This window comes from Prunus avium, chromosome 2, assembly GCF_965620075.1.
Source record: "Prunus avium chromosome 2, drPruAviu1.hap1.1, whole genome shotgun sequence".
In the NCBI taxonomy this organism is placed as follows: domain Eukaryota; kingdom Viridiplantae; phylum Streptophyta; class Magnoliopsida; order Rosales; family Rosaceae; genus Prunus; species Prunus avium.
In genome coordinates, this window is record NC_142285.1 from 30,661,021 (window position 1) to 30,674,364 (window position 13,344).

The following is a 13,344-nucleotide window of genomic DNA, read 5'->3' on the forward strand; positions in this document are numbered from 1 at the left end:
CCACCAAGACATGCTTTCTATTTTGACTGCAAGCTGTGCTTGAAGATGGCAAGAGAGCCAGTTGTGACTTCTTGTGGTCATTTGTATTGTGGGGATTGTTTGGACAAATGGCTGCACTTTTTCACCTCTCAAATGAAGTGCCCTGTTTGTCATAGTAAGGTGGTTGATTCATCGATTATTCCGATTAAGCCGACACCGGTATGCAACAGAGACCTGGATTATGGCTTAAATTTGTCATCAAGACCAAATGGGGGACTTTGCTTTTGAAGATTTGGTTAATGTGGAGAGCTTTGGGTGATGCAGGAAACTTAATTAGTACAAGCCTACTCGTGCCACTTTTTCCAAGATATATATTGTGAATTTTGTTTATCTGTTATGAATCCTTTTGTTAGTTTATGCAACTGCAACTATTAAGTATGTTGCATCTCATGAATTAGCAGCATTTGCTAGTGAGCTTGTGTGAGCTCTTCCTACTAGTAGTATAATTGTAATTTTGTTGATCCAATTAAAGCTTTGTCTTTCATTTTCCAAATAAATAAAAATTTTGTTATGAGCCTCAATTTTAATCTGTGCATTATTTATTGCTTGGTTTTGAACAAAATGTTCTTGGTAAGTGCCCCAACCACATACTCACAATTTTTCCCATGGTTAAGCAAATTTAAAAAACAAATAGGAAAGGTCCTAGCATCCGTGTTGTGTGTGTAAGTTTAGTATACTATCACCCCTCTGAATAGGAAAGGTCCTAAAAATAAAATAAAAAATAAAATAAAAACCTTATGCATAAGGGGCTTTTAGCTTTAAAAAACTATACTTTGGCTTGTAACTCAAGTAGTTAAGAGCATTTATCCTTACATCTTAGGTCCCAGGTTCGTTTCCCCAGTCCCCCAATATCGCTTGTATAAAAAAATATATATATTGATGAGAAAAAGAAAAACACTTTAAAAACTGCTTAACCTAAGCTAAACACAAAAATCAATAATGAGGCAAACTCAACAACAACAACAAAAATATATAGAAAAAAACAAGTTCAAATATTCAAGATTTTAGACAACAAAATCGAAGAAAAATTTATATACTATAACAAGATTTTGGTTGAAACCTTCATGAGCTACTAATTGATTCTCTTTGTGGGGGCTAATTGTTTTTTATTTTAAAAAGTAAATGTATTATACATGTATTTTTCATATATTATTGAAAAAATAATATATATTAAAATATTAAAATAAATTATATGATGGTCGAACTTTTCAGTTGTATCTTGCCAAAATTTTACCGACTAAAACACCTACATATTTATTCATACTTTTCCTGTTACGTATTTTACTAATTAATTGCCTAATTTTTCCTTAAATATCAGACAAATGTATTTATTTATTTATTAATTGCCTATGTGTACTAATTTTTAACAAATCAAACATAATGAGCAGGAAGTTAAAATGGGCCGTTTGGGCGTTCGCTCAACATTTTTATTCGATCTTCGACGCGTATTCGACGCTAACTCTACGCGTCTTTGACGCTAATTCTACGCGTCTTTGACGCGTATTCGACGGAATATATACAGTCGTCGTCACCGCGAAGCTTAGGACTCGATTTTGAAATCACATCCAACCCAATCCGCTCTCTGATCTTAACAAAAATTAGAAACTCTACAATTTACGCTCCGTGGCCGTCGACTTCGTTCTTGTCTTGTTTAGCGCTTCAATTCTCTTGCGTTCTCTGAATTCGTTTTGGGCGTTCTCTGGGTTTGATTCGGTTTTCGGCGGGCTTCCATCTTTGGCTTCAACGGCTGCCGGAAACCCTAGTTTTCCAACGGTCAGAGATTAAAACACACTATTCAATTTCCGTTCTTTTTGTGTATTCTTATATAATTTACTTTTGGATTTATTGAATTGAACCTAACGATTTCTTTGCAGGCTTTGATTTTGTGCACCTGTTAATCTACTTGCTGGGTTTTTCATATTCTCTCTGTTTTTTTTTTGTTTGGGATTTGCATACTGAGTGATCCATTTGCAGGAGTTCTTATATTTTGCTTATTGTTTTGTTGGATATTTGCAGGGTATTTGATCTTTAGTCTCTCTCTCTGTCCGCTTTTTTGTTATTGTTTTCATTTTTCACATATATATTGTCTTGTGGCATCTTAACATAACAATGAGGTCTTTATATACCTTGAGGTCACAGTCTAGGTGCCCTCTTGAAGAACGGCTTCTTCAGAAAAGGAATTCTCGGGAAAATTTGGACAGGTTCATACCAAATAGGTCTGCAATGGATTTTGATTTTGCGCATTACATGCTTACTCAAGGTAGGAAAGGTAAGGAAAACCCATCTAGATATGGAAGAGACTATAGGACGCAGTTGGCAGAGGCTATGAACATGAATCGCACTAGAATCCTCGCTTTCAAGAACAAGCCTACTGCCCCTGTAGAGCTTTTCCCGAGCAACTTCTCTTCTTTGCGACAGGATAAACCGGCAAACCATAAGCCACACAGACACATTCCTCAAACTTCAGAGAGAACACTGGATGCTTCTGACCTTATTGATGATTACTATCTGAATTTGTTGGATTGGGGAAGCTCCAATGTTATCGCAATAGCTCTTGCAAACACAGTTTATTTGTGGGATGCTACTGATAGTTCTACTTCGGAACTGGCCACATTTGATGTTGAAAGGGGACCTGTTACCAGTGTCAGTTGGGCTATTGATGGACGCCACATTGCCATTGGACTGGACAATTCCGAAGTACAGCTATGGGATTCAACTGCTAATCAGTATCTGAGAACCTTGAGAGGTTGTCACAGATCACGGGTAGGCTCACTAGCGTGGAACAATCACATTCTTACAACTGGAGGAATGGATGGCCGCATTGTAAACAATGATGTAAGAATTAGATCGCACATTGTTGAGACATACAGAGGACATGAACGAGAGGTTTGTGGGCTTAAGTGGTCGGCCTCAGGCCAGCAATTAGCAAGTGGAGGAAATGATAACCTGCTCCATATATGGGACAACAGATCAGTGGCACCAACACAGTGGCTTCACAGGCTTGAAGACCATACAGCTGCTGTAAAAGCCCTTGCTTGGTGTCCTTTCCAGAGAAATTTGCTAGCTTCTGGTGGAGGTGGGAATGATCAGTGCATAAAGTTCTGGAACACTCACACAGGTGCTTGCCTAAACTCGGTCAACACTGGCTCTCAGGTTTGTGCTTTGCAGTGGAATATGAATGAACGAGAACTGCTTAGCTCACATGGGTTTACTCAGAATCAGCTTACTCTTTGGAAATACCCATCAATGGTTAGAATTGCAGAACTCACGGGTCATACGTCTAGAGTCCTTCATATGGCTCAGAGCCCAAATGGTTGCACAGTAGCATCAGCAGGTGGTGAAACACTGAAATTATGGAATGTTTTTGGGGACCCTGAGGAGGTTAAACCAGCTCCACGACCTCCCAAAGAGCCTTTTGCCCAAGTGAGTCATATCCGCTGAACAAGAACATGAGAACTTACATCAGATGGAGATTTATGAACCAAAAACTACAATAAAGTATGGGATGCAGAACTGGAACTTTGATCAGTAGTATTCTTTTTAGCGCAGGTTGAAATGAAATGAAAAGCTTCAGCAAAAGTCTCAAACAGTTGCAGTGCTTACACGAACAGCGATCTTAGGCCATATTCTTTCTCAATTCCCCTGTAGGAAGAGTGATGGGAAATAAGAAAAATTTGTACTATTTAGTTAGTAATGGATTTCAAGAAATCCTTGAAATCATAGACATCAATAAAGCTAGAACTGATCTCTTTTCCCAGCAAAAAAGAATTCCAATTTTGGAATCACACCCCTGCCCTGATATATGCTTGTGGTTGTCTCGTTGATCACTCCGGTTAGGCTGACACCAGTATGCCACAGAGGCCACCGAAACCGAAGGGGGAACTTTGTTTTTGAAGATTCAAGTAATGTGGAGCTGTTGGTGCTGCAGGCAGCTTAATTAGTACTAGCATTTGCCTAGATTCTATTGTGTCTCATTTTGTTAACCTGTAGCATGCTGTATTAAACTAGCTTCCTAGCAGCAATGACATTGTTAATGTTCTTCCTTAACACTTCCTCTTTTTTTTTTTTGGTAGTGTGATCCCTGAATTTTCAATCTCTCCATAAAGGTTTATCTTCCAAGTGTGTTCCCTGAATACAATTATCATGTTTGTAATTTCGGTGAACCAATTAAAGCTTTATCTTTTTGTTTGCCAAATAAAAAAGTTATTATGAGATTCAGTTTTAATCTGTGCATGGTCCCATTGCTTGGTTTTGATTTGACCAAGATTCAGTAATTTTGGTGAAAACCATCAATACTCTGCTTGTGCAACATAAATTTATCCTTAATTTTCACACTCCAATTGAATTAAGGAACAGAAGCAACAAAAATATCCTTTTTCTAAAATTCTTATGAATGAATTTGGCTCTCTTAAATCATAATAAATCAATTCGCAACCGGATATCATACATGGATTTTATTAAGACAAGGAATGATCATATAATCCTCAACTCTATCCCTTGATTTATTTCCTGCGCTCAAGATCTCACCTCCATCTTCGTCGATACTGGTCCAACAAAACAAAGGGAAGATTACTTAGCATGATCAAGATGCAAATATTAATGTAAGCACGAGATATATAAATTGAATAATGCTACATATAATGAAAGCATGATCAATCATGTAATGTTACATATACTTAATGATGATATAGTTGATTAAACACATTTCTCACATAAATACAACGGTCGGTAGAATGTGGTCAGTAAATATAATACACACTTAAACTTTCCACTTAACATGAGCAAGTGCAATAATCAAAAGAGACCCTCACTTCACAATGGATGCTCTTTGAGATGGGAATAATCAATTTCAATCCCACACATCCATGGAGAAAAGAGAAAAGAGAGAATTTAAGCCTTGTGTCAAAAAAATACGTTAAGTTCTTCATACGCGCATATAATATTCCTTTATAAAAAAAAAAGTCAAACGAGGTCTTTTAAAAGAAAAACGAAAAGCATTTATTTACAAAAAAACAAAAGTTACAACCATCATCAGGTTGAAAACTTGCAGACCACGAAATCCCACTTCTCCAATATACCTTTCTCCTTAGGAAATTAGAAACCCCACAACTCTATTCTCAGTTTCCATTTTTTGTTGAATCTTTGCCAAAGCTGCAAGCCAAGTATGCGAGTTATGAAGCACCCTCAGGCTTTCTACTTCAGAATCCCAGAACCAGAAGAATGTGATCTCACGGATGAAGATGAATTATATGCCTATGGTTATAAACATGTTGCCTTGTCTTGTTCTGAAATTAAGCCTTGTAGTCGTTGTGAGGCCTCTTCTTCCACGGAAGGTAGCTCTTCTCTTCATTCAGTTTGTGGTTTCTGTTCTACCCCATCTCTGGATGATGATGATGAGGGAGAAAGCCATGAAATTGATGAGATAAACAGCCCACAGAGCGACTTTGGACCATTAATTTTGTTTGTACTATAATCAACCGGGCACATTCAGTACTGTGAGACCAGCGCTCAAATAGACCTATAACCTACCGAAGGTAAGACACTTATGGTAATTCCTAAACATTGATGACACCATCATGATCTCAGCTATCGAAGAAATCTTCCTTCGATATGGTAATTGTCTGCCAAAGGCGATTGCCGAAGCTCTCAATTACTGAACCTAAGCTTTGGACACATGTCGCCACCACAGTGATTTACACAAAGTCCCACATCGAAACTTTGTGCAAACCCCCACTTTCATTTATATATAAAAAAGGAATAGTGCCCAGGTAAAAAAAAACTACTTTTCACCTTTACTGTTACTCTGTCAAAATTATTGTGTACCTCACACTTGCTGACTTAAGCATCGGAAAGCCTTTGGTAGGTACCACACCAGTACCTGAAGCTTGATGATTGTTTCTTCTGTCCTTCTACATGGTAACCTTGTGATCGAAGATTTCCCCTTCTGAAGGTCCACAACCCCCTAGTCCTGATGCAGACTCCGCACTTCTTCTATCTAAGTTGATATCCAATTTTAGACATCAACAGTTTGGTGTCATCTATGGAAATCGAATTTTGAATCTCACATCTCTACTAGCCCCGTTATCTCATTTGCCAATCAGACCTCATCACCTCTTCGGTCCATCACACTTCGTCATGTCGAGCGAAACTAACCTTGGCACTCAACATCACACCCCCATGTGGAATCCTCCAAAAGGAAACCTTCAATCGATGCGCATCTTTAGGCCAAAGTGGAGCGAATTCATGTAGACGTTGCAAAAATGGCAGAGAACTATGACCACCTCTGCACCAAAAATGTCGAGTTGGAGCATGACTCCTGAATCTTGAAGCGTAACTGGGAGAACACTTGCCACCAGTTAGCCTAGCACGATCTCACCCAAGGTGTCTAGCATAGCTTGCCGAACCAGCCAGCCATTTCACTTCACAGTGTTTCAAAGTAGCCTCGGCATGACAAAGGCAAAGGTCACCTTCATCTTGAAGCGGCCAAGTCATGAATTCTCCACATTTCCCCACTCAGGGACCAGTCTCATGCCCCAACCAAGGTATACAAGTATTGTAGGGATGACATCTCTGAGCTTTGGCCAAAACCCATTCAAATCCCGTAAATCTCAATGACCCACGTGTTGCTTACCTTGGCCCTTTGCCGAAGCCCACACATCTCCCTACTCAAGAGGAGGTTGGTGATTCTGAAGATTGGGAACCTTATAACCCTAAGTACTGGGAGCCTTACCATTCAAAAGCTTTCAAGGAATGGGAAACTTATCCATTACCACCCCCCTCGACACCACCAATCTTCGGCACCCAACACATTTCCTCATAACAATCCCGCCATGCAATATTTGAGAAGGTTCATCTCCTTGAGGACGAGAAATAGTGCAGCCATCAGCCCCTTTCGACGAAGGCACGCCCTAGCCTCTTTACCAAGCAAATCCTTACCTATCGGTAGGAAAATGACATTCAACCATTTTGCATCACCTTCTATACTGGTAAAAAAGATCACCTGACCCACATCCACTCATTCTGGTTTGCCCTAGGGTGCAAGGGTCTTAGTGATGAAAACATGTGCCTTATTTTTCCCTCCACTCTTACTAGAGCTAACTTGAACTTGTTCTATCGGCTGGACCCTTGAACCATCAACTCATTCGACCGTTTAAAGCACATTTTTTAGATAATTTCATAATTCAAACCGATCGTTTATATTCAGCAAACAATCTATACATGATTTGGCAGGGTGAAGACAAATCCCATTCGGGACTTTACCCACTTCAGCCATGAGTATTCCTTCTACCAAGAGATAAATGACCGTGCAGCCTTCGATGCGTTCAAAAGTGTCATTCATGAATCCAACTTCCTGTACTTAATTTATAGCAACCCATGGAACACCTATGTTGAGTTAAGAAAATAACCCCTCATCCATGCCAAGGTCGAATACTTAAACTCTATGCTACCGTTTGAGGTCTTCTCTATGCTGAACACCACATATGAATGGTTGCTTGTTAATGAAGAACCCATCATTCCTAAACCTCATGCCCAAAGGCCTACCAACAAGCCTATGTCGAACACTAACGTCTTCTACCAACTCCATCAATTCAATGGCCACGATACCAAACATTGGTATCTTCTTCAAGCTATCTAAACCCTCACCAACGCTAGATCAACATGATCTCTATCATCAGCGGTGGCCTTACTTTGGTTGGCACATCCACTAACTCCCTGAAGCACTACGTTTGGTCCTCTTATGCACATTAGGTTTTCAGCACTGAACATAGACATATGCCGAAGATGCCCAAGGTTAGTTGGGATGCCTTCAACGAAGAGAGGGAGCGTGATGTTATTTTTCCCCATGATGACCCGCTAATAGGGATGGCACCCGACCCTAACGGGGGGAGATTTCGGGGCCAAACGGGTATCGGGTACGGGGATCCTCGAACTTGAAAAATCCCCGACGGGTATGGGGAGGGGATGGTATTGGCGTCCCCATCCCCGAACCCGACCCGAAAATATATATGTTTATATTTAAATAAATAAATATATAATTATAATATTTATGTTTAACCCTAAGTTAACCTCCCTCTCCTAATTCTTCCTAATATTCTCTGGATTTTCATATTGATGTGATTTTGAATAGTTGAGTTGAACTTTATAGTTAATTTGAATGTGTTGAATGATAATTTAATATGAAACTTAATGTTAAAATGTATGATAAATATTTTTTATGCAAAAAAAATCGGGGATTCGGGCCGGGTATGGGGGATAGTCCCCCGACGGGGACGGGGACGGGGATTCCCCGAAACCTATTAAATGGGGATTGGTTCGGGAATGGGGGCGGGGATGGAGAGCGGGGACGGGGATGGTATTGTCATACCCGGCCCCTACCCGGCCCGTTGCCATCCTTACCCGCTAATCATTCGCACAAATAAATTATATAATGGACGAACTTTTCAGTTGTATCTTGCCAAAATTTAGCAGAGTAAAACACATACGTATTTGATTTGTATTTTTCCCATTCTGTATTTTACTAAATAATTTCCTAATTTTTCCTTAAATATCACACAAATGTATTTATTTATTTATTAATTAAGTGGCCCTCTTAAATCATAATTAATCATTATTTTTAACAAATCAATCAGATATTCTATTAAGACGAATAAATATCATAACATAATGAGAGCAGTTTGGGCGTTCGCGCAACATTTTTATCCGCCTTCGACGCTAACTCGACGCGTATTCGACGCTAATTCTACGCTTATTTTACGCTAATTCGACGCGTATTCGACGAAATATATACGGTCGTCGTCACCGCGAAACTTAGGACTCGATTTTGAAATCACATCCAACCCAATCCGCTCTCTGATCTTAACAAAAATTAGAAACTCTACAATTTACGCTCAGTGGCCGTCGACTTCGTTCTTGTCTTGATTAGCGCTTCAATTCTCTTGCGTTCTCTGAATTCGTTTGGTCGTTCTCTGAATTCGTTTTGGGCGTTCTCTGGGTTTGATTCGTTTTTCGGCGGGCTTCCATCTTTGGCTTCAACGGCTGCCGGAAACCCTAGTTTTCCAACGGTCAGAGATTAAAACCCACTATTCAATTTCCGTTCTTTTTGTGTATTCTTATATAATTTACTTTTGGGTTTATTGAATTGAACCTAACGATTTCTTTGCAGGCTTTGATTTTGTGCACCCGTTAATCTACTTGCTGGGTTTTTCATATTCTCTCTGTTTCTTTTTTGTATGGGTTTTGCATACTGAGTGATCCATTTGCAGGAGTTCTTATTTTTTGCTTATTGTTTTGTTGGATATTTGCAGGATATTTGATCTTTAGTCCCTCTCTCTCTCTCTCTGCTTTTTTGTTATTGTTTTCATTTTTCACATATATATTATCTTGTCGCATCTTAACATAACAATGAGGTATAGGTGCCCTCTTGAAGAACGGCTTCTTCAGAAAAGGAATTCTCGGGAAAATTTGGACAGGTTCATACCAAATAGGTCTGCAATGGATTTTGATTTTGCGCATTACATGCTTACTCAAGGTAGGAAAGATAAGGAAAACTCATCTAGATATGGAAAAGACTATAGGAAGCAGTTGGCAGACGCTATGAACATGAATCGCACTAGAATCCTCGCTTTCAAGAACAAGCCTCCTCCCCCTGTAGAGCTCTTCCCGAGCAACTTCTCTTCTTTGCCACAGGATAAAACGGCAAACTCTAAGCCACAGAGACACATTCCTCAAACTCCAGAGACAACACTGGATGCTCCTCACCTTATTGATGATTATTACCTGAATTTGTTGGATTGGGGAAGCTCCAATGTTATCGCAATAGCTCTTGCAGACACAGTTTATTTGTGGGATGCTACTGATCATTCTACTTCGGAAGCAGTCACATTTGAGGTTGAAATGGGACCTGTTACCAGTGTCAGTTGGGCTGTTGATGGAAGTCACATTGCCGTTGGACTGGATAATTCCGAAGTACAGCTATGGGATTCAACTACTAAGCAGTATCTGAGAACCTTGAGAGGTTGTCACAGATCACGAGTAGGCTCACTAGCATGGAACAATCACATTCTTACTACTGGAGGAATGGATGGCCGCATTGTAAACAATGATGTAAGAATTAGATCGCACATTGTCAATACATACAGAGGACATGAACGAGAGGTTTGTGGGCTTAAGTGGTCGGCCTCAGGCCAGCAATTAGCAAGTGGAGGAAATGATAACCTGCTCCATATATGGGACAACAGATCAGTGGCACCATCACAGTGGCTTCACAGGCTTGAAGACCATACAGCTGCTGTAAAAGCCCTTGCTTGGTGTCCTTTCCAGAGAAATTTGCTAGCTTCTGGTGGAGGTGGGAATGATCGGTGCATAAAGTTCTGGAACACTCACACAGGTGCATGCCTGAACTCGGTCGACACTGGCTCTCAGGTCTGTGCTTTGCTGTGGAATATGAATGAACGAGAACTGCTTAGCTCACATGGGTTTACTCGGAATCAGCTTACTCTTTGGAAATACCCATCAATGGTTAGAATTGCAGAACTCACGGGTCATACGTCTAGAGTCCTTCATATGGCTCAGAGCCCAAATGGTTGCACAGTAGCATCAGCAGCTGGTGAAACACTGAACTTCTGGAATGTTTTTGGGGACCCTGAGGAGGTTAAACCTGCTCCCAAAGAGCCTTTTGCCCATGTGAATCGTATCCGCTGAACAAGAACATGAGAAATTACATCAGATGGAGATTCTATGGACCAAAAACTACAATCAGGTATGGGACGCAGAACTGGAACTTTGATCAGCACTATTCTTTCTAGTGCAAGTTGGGATGAAATGAAAAGCTTCAGCGAAAGTCTCAAACAGTTGCAGTGCTTACACGAGCAGCAATCTTCGGCCATTTTATTTCTCAATTCCCCTTTATGAAGAGTGATGGAAAATAGTTTTCTCAGTTCCACTGTATAAAGAGTGATGGGAAATAGGAAATCATTTTATTATTTAGGTAGTAATGGATTTCAAGAAATCCTTGAAATCATAGACATCAATAAAGCTAGAACTTATCTCTTTTCCCAGCCAAAAAAAATTCCAATTTTGGAATCACACTCTTGCCCCCCATATATTACTTGTGGTTGTCTCGTTGATCACTCCGATTAGGCCGACACCAGTATGCCAGAGGCCTTGATTCTCTCTTCGATGTGCCACTGAGACCCAAGGGGGGACTTTGCTTTTGAAGATTCAAGTAATGTGGAGCTGTTGGTGCTGCAGGCAGCTTTATTAGTACTAGCATTTGCCCAGTACTAGCATGCTGTATTAAACTAGCTCACTAGCAGCAGCAATGACATTGTTAATGTTCTTCCTTAACATTTCCTGCTTTTTTTTTTGGTAGCGTGTTCCCTGAATTTTCAATCTCTCTCCATAAGGTTTCTCATCAACAGTATTTGCTAGTGAGCTTGTGTGAGCTCTTCCAAGGTTGAATACAATTATCATGTTTGTAATTTTGGTCAGTAAATATAGTACACACTTAAACTTTCCACTTAGCATGAGCAAGTGCAATCATCAAAAGAGACCCTCACTTCACAATGGGGATAATCAATTTCAATCCCACACTTTCACAGAGAAAAATGAGTTAAGGAAGGGAAAAGAGAGAATTTAAGCTTTGTGTGAAAAAAAAAAAAAAAAAAGATTTTCTATTTAAACCTCACACTTCTCATAGTTCACCCCATGTTCTAAGTTCACCCCAACTTTTAATTTAAATTTTCACAATTTCTAAGAAAACCCCACTATCTTCCCAAACTACCCTTAAATACACCCCAAGCTGAAAAAATAATAAATAAGAAAAATTTTCTATTTAAATCCCACAAGCTACCCTTAGTATAACATGAAGAAAAATTCAAGCTACCCAATACTGATATTCCAAAAGTGACGATAATATTACCAGTGATACCTAGGGAACAAATTGATTCTAATATTGACGTTTCATTTGCTGCAAACAAGTGTCAATTTAATGATTGAATGTTGCCAAATAGTTCTAATATTAAATTGACACTTTGCACTAGGAGTAGGCCATCTGGTCGGCCACCAATGGAGAATACGTTGAAGCTTTTATCAGAGTGGAAAAGCAACAAGAAAAATAACCCAACTATTGAAGTAGCAGCAGCAGGATTATGATTTTAGATGCATACTGGAATTCCAGAAGTGACAATAATATTACTGTTTCTAGAGAAAAAAGACACAAACAAATGGAACCTCAAATTCAAAATTTAATACTTTCTAGAGAAAGAGAACAGTTTTACCAAAACATCGGGTATTAAAAAAATAAAAATAAAAAGCAATCAACAACCAAGCAATCAACAAAGGGAAGAGAATAAGATCATTACAGCCAAACAATCAACAAGTCTTTCTATCAGCTCCCACGCAGATTTTAAAGAGGCATGCTCGTCAATGTTCTACGTCTCTGACAATAGGAGTTTGTATTTTTGTAAAACTTAATATGAAGAGTGGTGGGGTGTGTGGGTGTGTGTATAGATGTACTAGGGTCAAGTATTAAGTTGGACGACTTTTTTGTCTTTTTACATAATAATAAAATTTACAGTTTAATGATTTAAGTATTGGGGTGAACTAAGAGAAGTGTGGGGTTTAAATAGAAAATCTCAAAAAAAAAATGCGTTAAGTCCTTCATAAACGAATATAATATTTGTTTTTCTAAAGTCAAACATTTTAAAAAAAGCGAAAAGGATTTATGTACAAAAAAACAAAAATTACAACGGTAATCAGGTTGAAAACTTGCAGACCGCGAAATCAAAACCCTATATATATATACCTCTCTCCTTAGGAAATTAGAAACCCACAACTCTATTCTCAGTTTCCATTTCTTCTTGAATTTTTGGCCTTCGGGTTCGTTCCAAATTCCACTTCTTGTTTGTTGGTGTTCAATTTCTTTTTTGCATTCTGGGTTTGATTCGTTTTGGGCAGCCGTGAATCTATGGCTTCCAACATTGAAGGTACGCCACAAATGATCAAGCCTGGGTTTCAAAGCTGCAGGCCAAGGATGCGAGTTATGAAGCACCCTCAGGCTTTCCACTTCAGAATCCCACCAAATCAAAATATGAAAAATCGATTTTAGTACAAAATACAATTTATGCTACAAATGATGGCTCATTAAGTCAATATATACTTCATACTAAAATCCCATAAAATCAAGTTTTCTTATTTGATGTGTGAGGAATAAAAGCCGCCAAAAATTATCTTCAAAAAATGATTATTCTGAAAACCCATTTTTCATACTTAGTCAATATTTTTACATAAAACAATTTTTCATGT

General features: G+C 39.1%; 2 pseudogenes across 1 annotated transcript; both read left to right on the top strand.

Moving 5' to 3' along the window:
* The first annotated feature begins 1,571 nt into the window (after positions 1-1,571).
* Positions 1,572-4,266, top strand: LOC110768810 (cell division cycle 20.1, cofactor of APC complex pseudogene; annotated as a pseudogene).
* Positions 4,267-8,768: 4,502 nt separating this feature from the next.
* Positions 8,769-11,405, top strand: LOC110768811 (cell division cycle 20.2, cofactor of APC complex pseudogene; annotated as a pseudogene). Its single transcript, XR_015833906.1, has 2 exons — positions 8,769-9,101; positions 9,203-11,405. The product of XR_015833906.1 is annotated as a cell division cycle 20.2, cofactor of APC complex pseudogene (transcript).
* Positions 11,406-13,344: the final 1,939 nt, after the last annotated feature.